Genomic DNA, 16,831 nt, shown 5'->3' with positions numbered 1-16,831 from the left:
CACAAAATTTGAATTCATAATTTTTTTTAAAATCGACAATTTATTTATTTATTTACTTATTTATTGGATTTATATGCCACCCCTCTCCGAGGACTCGGGGCAGCATATAAATCTCAGTAAAGATGAGTAACAGCATAATATTTTCATAGAGAAATGTAGGAACAGTTAGAGCTAAATTTGCACATTATACCATAAAATAATAGAGAGTAAATTCTCCATCGTGGGTGGTGCTATCATTCTAGGTAATTCTGAAAATCAAAGCTCCAGTTGTGATCTACCTGCCTGCTGGGAGGGAGAGGGGGTGCAAGGAGGGAGGTAAGGAAGGGAGGAAGGATGGAAGGAAGGAAGGATGCTCACTGCAAGCTTTCCGTATGTAAATTCAACAGGCAAGTCAATAGGAAAACAGTCCCACTACCACTGGCTTGTTCGCGCACCTCTGATAATTCTGTTTCTCTGTTTAGGTAAGGAAATGTCTCTGAAAACAATGAGCAAACAGACCACAGGTTGTGTAGTAGCTTTCTACACGATAGTAAGGAAGGTGAGCCTGATCTCCACTGAAAAACCAACACAACTATAGAGAATCAGTTCTATCTAGTTTCAGCATCTCTCACCTGTAGAAAAATGGAATCACTAGTACAGTACTTTTTTTTTAAAATGTTTTAATTTATTTTATTTGTCATACAAATATAGTATTGTATTGTAGTATGTTTAACATAATATAAGTATAAAATAGAGATAAAAAAGATAAAAAAGACATTAGGACAGGAACGGTAGGCACAAAGGTACACTTATGCACACCCCTTGTTCTTCCTTATAATATCTGATAAATAGGGATGATGTAATTGAAAGAAGGCAGTCCTACAGTCCTAAGAGCCAAGCCAAGAAGAACTTTACAGATCATTTTACTAGTACAGTATTTTATTTATTTAAGAAAATTTATATTGACACCCCAGTTCACTCTCTGTTACTCCAGGTAGCTTATAAGGATAAATAAACTTACCAGTAATCAATGCAGGATCCACAGAATTGGTGTTAAATGCTTCCAAAGTCAGGAAATAGTAAGTAAACTAGTCATATTCTGGACCACTTGTAATTCTCAAATATTCTTCAAGGGTAGTCACCTGTAAAGTAGGTCACAGTAAACCAAACATACAATGAATCACTATAGCTAGGTCTTCCCATACCAGCTAGACCAGGTGAAGTCAGGCAAAGTTCTCTTTGGTCTTGGCTCCCTTCTGCTATTTGAGGAGGAGCTGTGAGCCCAAGAGGACGCCCCAGTTCAAGGCACCTGCCACTCAGAAATAACCTGGAGTTGACAATGAATCTTAGCATCTAAACAGTAACTCATCTTATATTTTTTTAAATATATTTTTATTGGTTTTGCACATAAAAGTTACATAAAACAAACATAAAACGGTGCACAGTGCATGTGCCCATCACCCGACTGACCACCAATTGCGGGGGTTTCAAATATTTACTAGTTTATATATACAGTGATACCTTGTCTTACAAACTTAATTGGTTCTGGGATGAGGTTCTTAAGGTGAAAAGTTTGTAAGATGAAACAATGTTTCCCATAGGAATCAATGAAAAGCGATTAATGCGTGCAAGCCCAAAATTCACCCCTTTTGCCAGCCGAAGCGCCCGCTTTTGCGCTGCTGGGATTCCCCTGAGGTTCCCCTCCATGGGAAACACCACCTCTGGACTTCTGTGTTTTTGTGATGCTGCAGGGAATCCCAGCATGGGAATCCCAGCATCGCAAAAACAAGCGCTTCGCTGGCAACAGAAGGCCGGAGGTGGGGTTTCCCAGCGAAGGGAGCATCAGTGAAATCGCAGCATCGCAAAAACACTGAAGTCCTCGAAACCCCACCTCTGGACCTGTGTTTTTGCGATGCTGCGATTTCACTGAGGCTCCCCCTGGCTGGGAAACACCACCTCTGGACTTCCATTGCAGCATCACAAAAACACGGAACACGGAAGTCCGGAGGTAGGGTTTCCCATGGAGGGGAGCCTCAGGGGAATCCCAGCAGCGCAAAAACAGGTGCTTCGCTGGCAACAGAAGTCCGGAGGCGGGGCATCCCAGCAGCGGCGGTGGGTTTGTAAGGTGAAAATAGTTTGTAAGAAGAGGCAAAAAAGTCTTAAACCCCAGGTTTGTATCTCGAAAAGTTTGTATGACGAGGCGTTGTAAGACGAGGTATCACTGTACTGTATATATTTTTAATTTCCTTAGCTCTACTTTGCATTTGTTATTATTAAAAGAGTGATTGGAGTTTATTTTTTACATTTTCATCACAGATTCTACTCAGCATATAACCTTTCGCCTTATTCCATCGTGCCATCAGCTTCTCCAATTTATTTTCATCAAAATTGTTTAATCTTATTTCCATGATTTCAAAATGAATGTGATCCACCATGTACCAGTACCAGTTCTGTAATGTCCATTTTACAGACTCTTTTCAACCCAATACCACTACCGCTTGAGCACTTTCCAGTGCTGCAGTTTTTATTTCTTTAAAATCTCTTAGTTCTCTTTGTTTAATTAATATCGCTATTTGTTTTGTAATTATCCAGTTAATATTTAGCATTTTATTTATTTCGTTCTGCACTTCCTTCCAAAGTTTCTGAACTTCAACGCACTCCAGAACATATGCATAAAAATTCCTTTCTTTTGGCAACCATGCAACAGTTACCTTTCCTTTCCCCTGGAAGTGTGCAAGTTGTGCTGGTGTATAATACCATTTATGTAAACAGTAACTCATCTTATTGGGTTCAGCTTTAGTCTGTTCCCCTCAACCCGAGTCTGAGTCTCTAGTACCTGAACACCTAATTGACAGCATCTCACCTATAATATTGTTCAAAGTGGGGATATAACATCATTCCTTATTAATGATATTGTACCCTGGTACCATAAATGACTGTACGCGTTATAATTAGAATTATATAAGCTATTATTCTTTAGAAATACAAAACAATGCTTAATGCACTTTCAATTACATGTTAATTTTAATGAAAAATTTAACTGTCGCCTTTTTGACAGTTACGTTCATATTCTTACTTAATACAATCCAACGAAAAAAGTTAATTCTTCCAATGCAATCTACTAATCTGGTTACACCATAAGACTTTGGCCAGTTTCATACAGTCTGAAGTTCCTCCTAAGAACACAAATTATTTTTTTTGCACAAAAATGGAAAGAAAATGAAATTCCAAAAGATGAAGAAGTTCTTAAGAAAATTATGGAATATGCAGAATTAGATATGATGATGAGAAGGTTAAATAATCAAGTGGAAACAGAGTATTACAAAACTTGGGAGAAAGTATATAATTGGTGGAATGTTAATAAAGATTATTAATGATACAAAAACAAATTATAGAATAGTGTAACCTACCAAGTTGAATATATTGTGTACTGATACTTAATGGATAAGTTTTAGTTTTATTAATTGATTGAAATTGAGAAGTAACAAAAATTCTGAAATATACAGATTTTACATTACTAATATATTAAGAGATATGTTATTAACAACTTTTATCTTTCTGTATTGATCTAATTATAACTAGTCTTTTTATTCTGTATTAGGAGACTTCTATGCCTAGCGGTAGCTCCTTTATATGTTAAATGTTGTATGTCTTGTTTTGTCTCATTTTTTAAAAAATCAATAAAAAAATCAAAAAAAAATAAAATAAAATTTTATATATAGAATATACACAAAAAAGTACGTATTATGATTACACCATTGCTTATACCAGTTCCAGAAATTTAGCATAGACAAATTTTGTGTTTCTTTAAATCTAAAGTAGGAAGAGTTATTAAATATATATTTGTTGTGGTTAGCTCTGGCCCAGCTCCTGCCCCAAGGACTGTGGATGTGGGGGAGACATCCACATGCCGCAGGCCTGTTTTGCCCCGGTGGAATTTGATGATGAAGGCTCCTCTGACCAAGAAGACATGAGTGACAGGGAGGAGGAGAGTGGGGCAGACAGCTCAGAAGGAGATCAATTATCTAGCTCCTCCTTGGATTCAGAACAAGAGTTAATGATACAGCCACGCATGAGGAGAGCGATGCATAGGCAACAACAACTGAGAGATTATTATCAACAAAAATGAGGCCACCTGTGGTTGGGTGGTGCTGTGGTAATTAGTGAGGCTGCTATAAATAGCAGCCTGTGGGTTTGGCCATTGTGGAGGATTATCTGATCGTTGTGTTTCGCTTTACTGACTTGGACTTTTTGTGTGCTGATTTTTCCCTGCTTTGAAACTAAACCAGAGCAAAGTGTGTTTCACTTTGTGAAAGAAGGACTTTGAATTGCCTCACAGCTGCAAGCTAAGTATCACAGGACTGATAAGGGACTTGTATAAATTACCAGTTTGTTTGGAGAGGAGTGCTCTTTGCTATACCAAAAGAGGGCTTAGTTTAAGTGAATTTTCATTATAAAGAACATTGTTTTGAATTTTCAAACGTGTGTTTGTCTGAAATTTGTACCTGTGAATTTTTGGGAGGATTCTACCAGAGAGCGCGACAGAACATATATTAAATACATATTTTTTAAAACTCCAAAACTACAACATCAGATGGTCATTTTCTTTTAGAATGTTAGCTATCCAAGGTTAATTTTGTGAAATGGCCCACCATGACCCTTTTAAATTGAAGATTTCTGCCTTCAAGCCAAATAGGTTAGTAATAACAGCTATCAGATGAAACAACACAGATATGGAGATGAAAAAGTAGTAATCCACTCTGAAAGGTTAAGTACCTTGAGGGCAAATGGCAGGGTAACACACTCCATGTTCTGTAGCTATGTTTTATCACCTTCTGTGAAATATTTTATTTTAACATCACTGCAAATTATTAATTTAGCACCCATATTTACTTTTATCGCCAACACTTTTATGCAGAAAACTGTGAACATTTGAAATCACAGGTTTTTGTGCAATCATTGGAAATTGCATTGGGTAGAATACTTTTTTCTCAGACAGATGCGCTCCAGATGTATTAATCAATAATAGCAATAGCACTTTGCAGTGCTTTACCGACCTCTCTAAGCAGTTTAGAGAGTCAGGTTATTGCCCCCAACAATTTGGGTCTTCATTTTACCCACCCTGGAAAGATGGAAAGCTGAGTCAACCTTGAACCTGATAAGAGATTTGAACTGCCAGACAGCTGGCAGGCAGTAGAAGTAGCCTGCAGTACTGCACTCTAATCACTGCACCACTGTGGCTTGTATAATTCCTATTATTCTCAAGAACCATTGACCAACTAATCATGATGGAAGCTACAGTACAGTGTTCCCTCGATTTTCGCGGGGGATGCGTTCCGAGACTGCCCGCGAAAGTCAAATTTCCACAAAGTAGAGATGCAGAAGTAAATACACAATTTTTGGCTATGACAAGCCTTCCCTTAACAATTTAAACCCTTAAAGTGCAATTTCCCATTCCCTTAGCAACCATTTAGATCATTACTCACTATGTTTATTTATTAAAGTTTATTTAATTTTTTTTAATTAAAGTCGGATGAAAGTTTGGCGATAACATATGACGTTACCGGGCAGGAAAAACTGTGGTATAGGGAAAAACCCCGCAAAGTATTTTTTAATTAATATTTTTGAAAAACCGTGGTATAGACTTTTCGCGAAGTTCGAACCTGCGAAAATCGAGGGAACACTGTATATCTCATCTTTTTTCTAAGTACTGTACTGTATCTTCCCTGTGTACAAATAGGTAATCCTTGACCTACACCACAATTATGGACTAGCTGTAATATAGTATTAGCCCATCTGGTCATATTTATTGTCTGACTAATTGGCAAGGTTGACACTCAACTAGGGAAGGAAAAAACTCATTCAAACATGTAACATTTTGTTACTATAGCTTTCCAATAAAAGCAGGGCCTACATGTGTCTCCTAAAAGGATAGCTATCCAGAAGAAAGAAAGAACTAGCAGTTGCTCTGATTTAATCCAGTCCGATACCAATGGCTATTAAAATATACTGGTCAAAAAAATAAAGGGAACATTTAATAATAATAATAATAATAATAATAATAATAATAATAATAATAATAATTATTATTATTATTATTATTATTTATTAGATTTGTATGCCGCCCCTTTCCGAAGACCCCGGACGGCTCACAACATAACAGCGATACAATATAAATACATATCTAATGTTAAAAACTTTTAAAAACTAATTTAAAATACATTGTTATAAAAACTGTTACACAATTATACACTTTTTTCTATCATTTTTCTCTCTCTCTCTTCCTTCCACTCTTGCTTTCTCTGTCTCTCTCACTCTCTTCCTTCCTCTCTCATCTCTCTCTTTCTCTCTCCCACTCTTGCTCTCTCTTTTTTCCCACTTTCTCTCTCTTGTTTTCTTTCTCTCTCTCTCACTCTTTCTCTCTTGTTTTCTTTCTCTCACTCTTTCTCTCTCTTTCTCTCCCGCCTCTTTCTCTCTCTCTCTCTTTCTCACTTTCTCTATCTTGCTCTGTCGCTCTCAGTCTCTCTCATTTTCTCTCCGTTCTTCTCACAGCGGAGGCGGAACATTCAAAGTAAGAAAAACCTTCGCCGGCGAAGGTTTTTCTTATTTTGAATGTTCTGAGTCAGCTGGCAGAGGGATGGGGAGCGCGCGCGCCCACGCGCCCAACAGCCAGTCTCAGCTGTGAGAACGCCTGCCCCACCTCTCCTGCAGCCCCCTCGCTGAGAGCCCAGGATGAAAGCGCTCTTGGCAAAGGGACTGCGAGACCGGCGGGGCAGGCGTTCCCCTAGGCGGGAAGCGGAAGAGAAAGAGAGGCGGATCGGGCGGGAGGGCAGCAGCGGCGAGCGGGGGTAGCGGCGAGAAGCCAGGGGCACGAGGGGGGCGGAGGTGGCTACATGCGCACCCTTGGAAAAGGGTATGCGGAGGGGTGTTTTAGGATGTGTTCTTTGAGTGTTCCCTTTATTTTTCTGAGCAGTGTACATTTATCTACAAATGATCTGTAGCAGTGCCACATAAGAAAACTATCACATCTCTTAACATTTCTAATAACTCAACCAAGCATACAGGTATGTGACATTTCAGTGTGACTCTTCACAAACATTTCCTTATTTATATCTGTTTTGTGAGAGGCAGTTTGGTACAATAGTTAAGTTACTGGCCTATAAATCAGAAGACTGTGAGTACTTAGGCTGGCTGGATGACATTGGACCAGTCACACTCTTTCAGCCAAACTTAGTTCATAGGATCATTGCTGTAAGAAAAATAGGAAGGAGTATTATATACGTTCACTACCTTGAATTACTTATAAGGTAACAAAGATGAGATAAAACTGTAACAAATAAATAAATCTGTCAGGAGGATATGAAACAATTTATATAGTTAGGAATAGCTACGGTAGTTTTCCAATAAGACAGAATTGTCCTTTACAGAATTCTACTGAAGTCAGTTTCACACACATTATTTCAAATAAAACCAATCACATTATGGCCTAGGACTGTGATGACAAACCTATGGCATGCACCTTCTCCGCAGGTATACAAACCGTCGCTCAATTCAGCTCCACTGCACATGTACGCCTTCCGCTGGACAACTGATTTTTGGGTATCTGCTGTTCATGCACAGAGGGCGGAGCGCATACAGGTGACATGTACATATGTGTGGGAATGGGAGGTCACAACACATGCATGGGGTGGGGGAAGCATAGGGGGGGTACAGTGCCCACCCACAACCCATTTTTGGTTCCAGGCAGCTGCAGGGAGGCCTGCTAGGAGCAAAACGGGAGGCGGGAGGTGTCCCCCCCATGGCCCGGTTTTGGTCCCAGGAGGTTGCAGGGAGGCCTGCTAGGAGCAAAACAGGAGGCGGGAGGCGTCTCCTCCATGGCCCGATTTTAGTCCCAAGAGGTTTCAGGGAGGCCTGCAAGAAGCAAAACGGGAGGCGGGAGGCAGCCCCCCCATGGCCCGGTTTTGGTCCCAGGAGGTGGCAGGGAGGCCTGCTAGGAGCAAAATGGGAGGCAGGAGGCATCCCCCCCATCGCCCGGTTTTGGTCCCAGGAGGTTGCAGGGAGGCCTGCTAGGAGCAAAACGGGAGGCGGGAGGCGTCCCCCCATGGCCCGGTTTTGGTCCCAGGAGGTTGCAGGGAGGCCTGCTAGGAGCAAAACGGGAGGCGGGAGGCGTCTCCCCCATGGCCCGGTTTTGGTCCCAGGAGGTTGCAGGGAGGCCTGCTAGGAGCAAAACGGGAGGCGGGAGGCGTCTCCCCCATGGCCCGGTTTTGGTCCCAGGAGGTTGCAGGAAGGCCTGCTAGGAGCAAAACGGGAGGCGGGAGGCGTCCCCCCATGGCCCGGTTTTGGTCCCAGGAGGTTGCAGGGAGGCCTGCTAGGAGCAAAACGGGAGGCGGGAGGCGTCTCCCCCATGGCCCGGTTTTGGTCCCAGGAGGTTGCAGGGAGGCCTGCTAGGAGCAAAACGGGAGGCGGGAGGCGTCTCCCCCATGGCCCGGTTTTTGGTCCCAGGAGGTTGCAGGAAGGCCTGCTAGGACCAAAATGGGGTGGGGGTGTCTAATGCACATGTCCGAGTCTACGGAATAAGCTGCCCCAAGTCTACAGAGAGGGGCGGCATACAAATCTAATAAAATAATAATAATAATAATAATAATAATAATAATAATAATAATAATGATGATGTGGGGGGGAGCAAGGAGGTTCTTGCATGGATGCCTGGGGTGGGGCACACAGCGATGTCATGCGCACATTGTATTATGAGTGCTAGCACATGTGCTATTCCGCACACAAACTTTCAGCACGCAACAAGAAAAAGGTTAGCCATCCCTGGCCTAGGATCCTATGAGACCAAAGTGCAGGTGGTCCTCGACTTACAACAATTTGTTTACTGATCATTTGAAGTTATAACAACATTAAAAATAGTGACTTATATTCATAAGATCTGAGGTGGTGCAGTGATTAGATTGCAGTACTGCTGGCTACTTCTGCTGACTTCCAGCTACCTGCAATTTGATAGTTCGAATCTCACCAGGCTTTAGGTTGACTTAGCCTTCCATCCTTCCGAGGTCTTTAAACTGAGGATATTGCCGGGGCAATATACTGACTCTGTAAAACTGCTTAGAGAGGGCTGTGAAGCAGGTATGTAAATACAGTATAAATGCTATTGCTTTTTTCACACTGCTCTAGCAGCATCCCAATGGCCACATGATCAAATTCAGATGCTTGGCAACTGGCATGTATTATGACAGTTGCTGTGTCCCAGATTCATGTGCTCATCTTTTGTGACCTTCTGACAAGCAAATTCAATGGGGAAGCCAGATTCCCTGAATAACCATGTTACTAAGGTAACAAATATAAAGCCTTATAAAGCCCTACATGGCTCCGGGACCGTTTTTGCCGCACGAATCCCAGCGGCCGATAAGGTCCTACAGAGTTGGTCTTCTTTGGGTCCCGTCAACTAAACAATGTCGTCTGGCGGGCCCCAGGGGAAGAGCCTTCTCTGTGGCGGCCCCGGCCCTCTGGAATCAACTCCCCCCAGAGATCAGAACTGCCCCCACCCTACTTGTCTTTCGTAAATTGCTTAAGACCCACCTATATCGCCAGGCATGGGGGAATTGAGACATCTCCCCCAGGCTTATATAGATTTATGTATGGTATGCTTCTGTTTTATGGTTTTTAAATGTCGGGTTTCTAGATACTTTCTTTTATATATTAGATTTGTTACATTGCACATTGTTGTTATTATTGTTGTGAGCCGCCCCGAGTCTACGGAGAGGGGCGGCATAAAAATTTAATAAATAAATAAATAAATAAATAAACTGTGGCAAGAAAGGTCATAAAATGGGGCAAAACCCATTTACTGTTTTGCTTACCAACAGCAATTTTGGCTCAGTTATGGTGATAAGTTTATTTATTATTTAGATTTGTATGCCGCCCCTCTCCGCAGACTACAGTTGGTGGACTACTTGTTAGAACTAATATTCTGTTCCACTGCACCAAGCATATAAATACCAGGAGTCAAATCTCATGTACCATTTGTCCTATTTTATCATAAAAATGCTTCTTTGAAAAACTCTCCAGTGTTACATCAGAAATGCATTTAAAAAATAAACCAGCTGGCTAGCAACAAAGTATTTTAAATGTTTTGTAGCTGGTGCGGTAGTATTCCCAACAGGATTGACCTAATTATAAGACATGTAAATAGAACAGAGGTTGAACTATCTTAATTCACCTGTTTATGCTTCATATCATGACAAGAAACAGACTATATTTGTGCCCAATTTATGTTGGAATTTTACTTCTATCTAGCACAGTGGTTCTCAACCTTTCTAAGGCCGCGACCCCTTAATACAGTTTGTGTTGTGGTGACCCCCAACCATAAGTCTAGCGCCAATTCTCCCAACAGAGCTTTGAGCTGATTGGCAGGAAGGTCAGAGAGACGCCCCCACTGTAAACGCCTGATTGGTCGGATTGCAAAAATATGTTCCAAGATGCCAGAATAGAAGCTTTAGTTCTTAATAGCAGGAGAAATTTGTCTTTTCCCAGGGTCTCAGGCGACCCCCCCCGTGAAATGGTCATTCGACCCCCAAAGGGGTCCCGACCCCCAAGTTGAGAACCACTTTCTATTCTGCAAAAAATATGACTTCAGCAATAGAGTAATCAACGCCTGGAATGCACTATCTGACTCTGTGGTTTCTACTCCTAACCCCAAAACCTTTAACCTTAGACTATCTACAATTGACCTCTGCCCCTTTCTAAGAGGTCTGTAAGGGGTGTGCATAAGCGCACCACTGTGCCTACCGTCGCTGTCCTACTGTTCTATTGTCATCTATCATTGCTTTTTATCATTACTTATCTAATATTTTATTTGTACAAATTACCATCCTATAATTGTTTGACAAACAACCACAAATAAAATAAAATAAAATAAAATAAAATAAATAAATAAAAGTAAAGTAACTCCGGCAGCTAACATCATAAGACCAAAGTCGTATATATAAAACAGTAAAAAGAAGACTAAAAGACACAATGTAAAATGTAATCAATTTTTCAACCAAAACTCCATTAACCTGCTGGATATAAATAACCAGGTTTTTAAGGCTTTCCAACAGGGCCAGGTCCATCAAAAGTTCAGAGATAGGGTAGCTATCCTATAGAGTAAACACCACTGCAGAAAAGGCACTGAACTCAAACATTAAATACAGTATAAGAGATTTAGGAAAAGGAAGTATGCTAAATACTGTTTATTCCTAACAAATTCACTTTTAAATATCTTCAACATAAATCTTTCTTGTAGTCAAGTATCCATCTTTATATTCAATTTCAATTTAATAGACAGTGCCTTTGACTTTGAGCTATACCTGCTCACCAGAAAATAGTATTAAAATAAATCATTTATATCAAGGTTGACTCAGCTTTCCATCTTTCCGAGGTAGGTAAATGAGGACCCAAAATGTTGGGGGCAATATGCTGAGTCTGTAAACTGCTTAGAACCATGATGACGAACCTATAGCAATATCTGCATGCTAACTCAGCTCCAGTGCGCATGCACCTGGAGGTAGCTGATTTTTAGCTGGTCTTGCCTTTCCCACCCAGGAGTCTCCATGTGACCCGTTTTGGATGCCAGGTAAGTACAGTGCTCGCACGGAAGCTCTGGGAGGGCATTTTTTGGCCTGAGGGGGTCAGGGAGGCCGTTTTCACCCTCCCCAGGCTCCAGGAAAGCCTTTGGAGCCTGGAGAGGGTGAAAAACAGGCCTACTGGAAGTCGGGATACAGGACATTTCTGGCCTCCAGTGAGCCTCTGGAGGGGGGGGGAGGCCACTTTCACCCTCCCCAGGCTCCAGAAAAGCCTCTGGAGCGTGGAAAGAGCAAAAAAAAAAAGGCCTACTGGGCCCACCAGAAGTCTGGAAATGGGCCATTTCTGGCCTCGAGGCTTCAGGAGGCCTACTAGGCCCAAAACAGGGAGCCAGGGCCGTCATGTGCACATGCTTAGGGGAGTATGAGGGGTGTCACACATGCATGGGGGGATGTCACACATCAATTATAGGTATTTTATAGGTAGGTATGCGTGCAAGCTTCTGGCATCCTAGGAAAAGATGGTTTGCCATCACTGGCTTAGAAAGTTGGCTGTAAAGCACTGTAAAGCAGGATATAAATCTAACTGTTATTACTATATTGTTGTTGCTCCAAGTTGCAATAGCACAATGTCCATGTTATGGCATTCTAATATTACACAGTGTGGTAGCATCGTAAGGCAGTGTTCACCACCTTTGTACCTTCTAGAAGTCTCGGTCCACAGGCAAAGTGTTCTGTCGGGCTCTCTGGTAGACTCCTCCCAAAAATTCACAGGTACAAATTTCAGACACACACACGTTTGAAAATTCAAAACAATGTTCTTTATAATGAAAATTCACTTAACCTAAGCCCTCTTTTGGTATAGCAAAGAGCACTCGTCTCCAAACACACTGGTAATTTGTACAAGTCCCTTATCAGTTCTGAGATACTTAGCTTGCAGCTGTGAGGCAATTCACAGTCCTTCCTCTTTCACAAAGTGAAACACACTTTGCTCTGGTTTAGTTTCAAAGCGGGTAAAAATCAGCACACAAAAAGTCAAAGTCAGTAAAGCGGTCACAAAACACAAGGATCAGATAATCCTCCACAATGGCCAAACCCACAGGCTGCTCTTTATAGCAGCCTCACTAATGACCACAGCCCCACCCAACCACAGGTGGCCTCATTTTCTTTGATAATAATCTCTCAGTTGTTGTTGCCTATGCATTGCTCTCCGCATGTGTGGCTGTATCATTAACTCTTGTTCTGAATCCAAGGAGGAGCTAGATAATTGATCTCCTTCTGAGCTGTCTGCCACACTCTCCTCCTCCCTGTCACTCATGTCTTCTTGGTCAGAGGAGCCTTCATCAGCAGATTCCACCGGAGCAAAACAGGCCTGCAGCATGTGGATGTCTCCCCCACATCCACAGTCCTTGGGGCAGGAGCTGGGCCAGAGCTAACCACAATACAAAGAATGTTGAGTTTTGAGTAATCCCATATAGTGAGCACTAGATTGAATAAGGTTAGTATGTCAGATAAAGGAAGCTGTACAAGTACTAGAATAGGCGGAAGAAAGATGTGCTTAGTTCATGTGTTCCTCCCACAACACTTGGCAATATTTCACCTACCATAAATCTAAGCTAGCATAAGTAGCTGATGCAAGACAAAGCATGTCCAGAGGAGTAAACAGGATGCCTAAAAACTGCCTCACCCTCACCCAATGTTATCCTCAACTGAGATAAATTTACAATATAAAGAAAGAATGTTCACTCAAATGTCCTGCAAAGTTCAGTGTGACTATTATGTAAGAGGCTTCAGCTTTGGTTACAAGGCAGAACAAAGTGCTAAATCATATGACAGTATTTTGCTCTGGTTCTTTTCCAGCAAAGAATTTGCTAAAGCTTAATGCCGCCAACAGATAAAAGGGAACAAAACTTGACTTCTCAGAATCCAAAGGACAAGTTAACACCTTTCTACAGGTTCATTGCTATAAAGTAGGCTGAAGAACATGTGACAAAGCCTGAGGAAGCAGCTTGCAAAGTATAGTAAGAACACAAATCTTATAATCCCTTCCCCGTTTACCCTAAGACTGCCAACAGACAAGTATACTCGACTACTGTAATGCTCTCTACATGGGGCTACCTTTGAAAAATGTTCGGAAACTTCAGATCGTGCAGAATGCAGCTGCAAGAGCAATCATGGGCTTTCCCAAATATGCCCATGTTACACCAACACTCCGCAGTCTGCATTGGTTGCTGATCAGTTTCCGATCACAATTCAAAGTGTTGGTTATGACCTATAAAGCCCTTCATGGCACCGGACCAGATTATCTCAGGGACCGCCTTCTGCTGCACGAATCCCAGCGACCAGTTAGGTCCCACAGAGTGGATCTTCTCCGGGTCCCGTCAACTAAAGAATGTCGCTTGGCAAGACCCAGGGGAAGAGCCTTCTCTGTGGCGGCCCCGGCCCTCTGGAAGCAATTCCTCCCAAAGATTAGAATTGCCCCCACCCTCCTTGCCTTTCGTAAGCTTCTTAAAACCCACCTCTGCCGTCAGGCATGGGGGAATTGAGACCCTCTTCACCCTAGGCCTTTACAATTCTATGCATGGTATGTATGTATGTATGTTTGGTTTTTTATATTAATGGTTTTTTAATTGTTTCTAACATCAGACTACTATTGTACACTGCTTTATTGTTGCTGTTAGCCGCCTCGAGTCTCCGGAGAGGGGCAGCATACAAATCCAATAAATAAGTAAATAAATAGGTACTTTTATATTCTTTCATTACACTTGATCTAACATTTGGGCAGACCACAATCCAATTAAAATTAGATGGAAGGAACATAAGAAAATGATTAGATGGCCCCTAAAAAGATCAATTTTAAAACATGAAGATATTAGGCAGAAGATTGAAGAATAAATGTGTTTCTTCTTTCAAGAAAATAAAAAAGAACACCCAAATCTACAAAATTTGTGGGACACCGAGAAAGCATTTATGAGAGGTATTGCAATAGCATATATGATCAAATAACATAAAAGGAAAAAAAATTACAAGGTTACTGAAGTACTGAAATGATACTTGAATAATTTCATACATGTTGATCAAAACAGTTTTCTGCCTAAAAGGCAAATAAGAAATAATATAGGAACCATATTAGGTGCACCAGAGCAGTGTTTCCCAACCTTGGCAACTTGAAGATATCTGGACTTCAACTCCCAGAATTCCACAGCCAGCATTTGCTGGCTGTGAAATTCTGGGAATTGAAGTCCAAATATCTTCAAGTTGCCAAGGTTGGGAAACACTGCACTAGAGTATTATGAAGCTCATAATAAGAAATAAGTGGCATTAATATTCCCAGATGCCCAAAAAGCTTTCATAATGTGAATTGGGATTTTATATTGAAACAGATAAACTGTATGGAATTTGGTGATAATGTGCTCACATGGCCAAAATAATGGATAAATTTAAAAAATAAGAGAGTATTAACATTGGAAGGACATGATATGCAAGTGGGGTGGTATTCATTTTTATGGGGTGGCGAACATAAAGTTCACCAGTACTTCCAAAGGCACCATGTTAGGTGAGCTATCTTTGCAGTATGGACAAAAGTAAAACACCAGGTTTACAGGGGAATCCTGGTCTGGTTTTCATCTTTAGAGGCAATGTTGCATCCAAAGTTCATAAATCTGCGGAAAGTAATTACATATAGAGATATTTTAAATGAAGAAGAGGGGGATATAAAATCCAGAAAAGAGCTACAATAGGAAGGGACTGAATTGGAATGGTGGGCATATCTGCAGATTAAATCATAATAGTTAAGAGATAAAAAAGAATGGGGTCAGAGATAAAATTTTACTAGGACCAGATAAAGAAAATGTACCAATATTTATAAAATGGCAGAAGAACAAGTGAAGGAAATGATGATTATTTGGGCTCAAAATTTTGAATGCAGCATTAATTTGGATAAATGGTAAGACTTATGGGAGATGAACAGAAAATTGACTTTGCCCACAGCTTATAAAGAAAATTTATATAAAACGTTTTAACTTTCAGCGCAATGTTGGAAATGTAAATAGTGAAAGGTTCTTACTATCATATGTAGTGGTTGTGTAAAAAAGAAAGGAAATTTTGGCATCAAGTTAAGACATGGTTAGAAAAGATATTAAATAAAGACATACATGAAACCAAAACTCTTTCTACTAGGAATCACCAATGAGAAATATGAAAAAGGACAGATATACCTGATGCTACATATAATAACCACAGGAACAGTGCAACACTGGGGGGGGGGGGGGGGAACTGTTGGAAGAAATAATAATAATAAAATATTGACACATTGCAGAAATGGACAAACTAACATTAGAGATCAAAGACAAGGGTGAGACGGAGTACTTTGAAGTATGGGATAAATTGTATCAATGGATAGAAAGGAAAAAAGAGTCAGAGAAGTAGAGATTAAGAATTTGAAGAATGGAAAATAGACAAGGTTTAGATATGTAAATAAATAACTATGAGGGATATATATATATAAGATCAAAATAACAATGGATATTGAGCAATAACTGTATTTGTTGTTATGTAAATATTATGTAAAGAAATGACCAAACAGGATGGTCACACTGTGCCCAATGTTTTAAATGTTTGTTTAAATAAAAGACATTTTAAAAGCCTTTATTTTAATAGTATTGTGTTGGTATGTCAAGTTTTGTGTATTTATTAAATGATTATCCCAGCTTTATTACTGTATAAGTAATTCATGACATAAAATGTACATAAATTCTTCATCCTTCCTTTTTCCTACATCAACAACCCAATGTGAGTGGCCCAAAGTCATCTAGAACTTTTAGGCACCTCACAGATTCCACAGTTGTTACTAAAATGGTTGTAATTCTTAACAATGTTATTAATTTACACTGTCCTATGACTAAAAATGAAATATATGCATTTATGCTCTTAAACTACCTTTAGAAAAAACTAATAACATATCTAAGAAGTACCATGTCAGAGGAAATAGGGTTAAGGGTGCGGTTTGCAGAATTTTCTTACAAAATAAAAATTCAAGCAACAAATGACTATATTTAAAAACTTCAAAACAGGTAAATGTAAATAAAAACATAATTAAAAGTATTTTTAAAATGATAGATGGAGAAGATAGCTGTGACCATTTGGGGAGCCAAAAAATATGTTGTCTGCAGGTATTTTACCAAAAGACTGAAGAAGTTGTTACTGTATATCCATCAGCTCAAGGTTGACTCAACCTTCCATCCTTCTAAGGTGGGTAAAATGACGACCCAGATTGTTGTTGGCAATAT

General features: G+C 40.4%; 1 protein-coding gene across 1 annotated transcript in view; it reads right to left on the bottom strand.

The window, feature by feature from the left end:
• The window catches only part of FHIP1A (FHF complex subunit HOOK interacting protein 1A), a 105,490-nt gene that overhangs the window by 84,323 nt on the left and 4,336 nt on the right, over positions 1-16,831 (bottom strand). Inside the window, exon 2 of the mRNA XM_070757818.1 lies at positions 1,001-1,121. The gene's annotated coding sequence lies outside the window, so the exon portion shown is untranslated. The remainder of the gene's footprint in view (positions 1-1,000; positions 1,122-16,831) is intronic.

This window comes from Erythrolamprus reginae, chromosome 7 (genome assembly GCF_031021105.1).
Source record: "Erythrolamprus reginae isolate rEryReg1 chromosome 7, rEryReg1.hap1, whole genome shotgun sequence".
In the NCBI taxonomy this organism is placed as follows: Eukaryota; Metazoa; Chordata; class Lepidosauria; order Squamata; family Dipsadidae; genus Erythrolamprus; species Erythrolamprus reginae.
This window is presented reverse-complemented; position numbering and strand designations above follow the sequence as displayed.